Genomic DNA, 1,668 nt, shown 5'->3' on the forward strand with positions numbered 1-1,668 from the left:
TTATCATTCTCATATTTTTACTTACAATTCCTTTAGGAATCTGATACCAATGTCAAAAAGAGTACAACAAAAGAAATGCTATTATGGCACAAGACAATGGCTGTAGTGTTCAAATGTGAGCGGGATGTGCCCAAGGCACTTCTGACACAGGAGGGAATCACTTGAAGTCCAAGTGGGTCCTTGGCTTCATGCAACAAATTCAGGAGTGAGCCAACAGTAAATATGACAAGTTTTATTCAAGAAGCATAGAAAACCTAATCCACAGACTGGAGGCCAGTTCTCTCTGAAGAGGAGAAACAGCCCCATGGTTCCTTTGGCCCCTCTATTTAAGCAACAGCTTAATTATAGGCTAAACAAGGGGAGGAATATTGATGTTATTTCTTGGAAAGGGGCAGTGTTTTTCTGAAATTAGGGTGACACCCTCCTCTTGACTAAATATGGTCAAACAGGAACTGTCATGGCATCAGGTGCAAGATGGGAGAGAGATTTCTTTAGAAACTTGTATGGTAATGAGGTGTGTAACGAAGCTGCAAGGTCAAGAGGTTGAGAAGCAGTGGATTTCTTCACCACCATGGTTCTAACCAGCTGGAACTTGTCCTGCCTCCATCTTGCTTTTTGTTCTTTTCTTTTTGGGTTTTCATAGACAAAGTCTCGCTCCCTTTCCCCCACAAGAGTGCAGTGACATCATTATTGCTCACTGCAACCTGAAACTCCTGGGCAATCCTCCTGTCTCAGCCTTCCAAGTACCGCATTACAGGCACACACTAGAACGCCCGGCTATTTTTTTCTATTTTTAGTAGAGACACGTTTTCACTCTTGCTCAGGTTGATCTCAATCTCCAGACTTGAAGCAATCCTCCTCCCCTCCCAATGTGCTTGGATTATAGATGTGAACCACTGAGACCAGCTCTCCATCTTGTTTTGCTCAGGATAGCCCGAAAACTTAGTTTCCAGACTTTCCGACTCAGTTAAGCAATGCCTGTACAATTAAAAGATGCCTGAAGCAATGCCTAAAGTAGTACCCAAAGCAGTGTCCCAAGCACAGATTAAGAGATAAGGTGCACATGCAACAATAGATACATCTTCTCGTATGATTTCATTCACTTAAAGTTTGAAAACAGGAAAAGCCAAACCACAATGGTATTTCCCAGCTATCAAGAACAGCAAGGGAGGTGTAGTGTGGTCCTCACCTATAATCCCAGCACATTGGGTGGCCAAGGCAGGAGGATCTCTTGGGGCCAGGAATTTAATACCAGCCTGGGCAACATAGAAAGATCCGATCTCCACCAAAAATAGACAAATTAGCTGGATGTGTTGGCATATGCCTTTAGTCCTAGCTACTTGAGAAGCTGAGGTGGAAGGGAAGGATTGCTTAAGACTAAGAGGTCAAGACTGCAGTGAGTTATGATAGTGCTACTGTACTAAAGCCTGGATGACCCCGCAAGACCCTTTTGCTAAAAAAAAATGGAAGAAACGCAATGTTAAATATAAGAGAAAGGCTTAACATTTGAGGTTTGGATAATTCAAAATGAAGGGAGTAGCCAATAATTAATGAAAATAATATAACATATTACATACTAAGTCACAAAGGGATAAGTTCTGTGAAAACATAAAGGAAGTGCAGCCCCTAATAATGACAAAGATGTGAGAAGAGAAAATTTAAGGAGGA

General features: G+C 41.9%; 1 protein-coding gene across 1 annotated transcript in view; it reads right to left on the reverse strand.

The window, feature by feature from the left end:
• Window positions 1-1,668, reverse strand: part of LOC105826227 (zinc finger protein 586-like) — a 26,305-nt gene that overhangs the window by 16,698 nt on the left and 7,939 nt on the right. The window lies entirely within an intron of this gene.

This window comes from Propithecus coquereli, unplaced genomic scaffold (genome assembly GCF_000956105.1).
Source record: "Propithecus coquereli isolate 6110/MARCELLA unplaced genomic scaffold, Pcoq_1.0 Scaffold868, whole genome shotgun sequence".
NCBI classification, from domain to species: domain Eukaryota; kingdom Metazoa; phylum Chordata; class Mammalia; order Primates; family Indriidae; genus Propithecus; species Propithecus coquereli.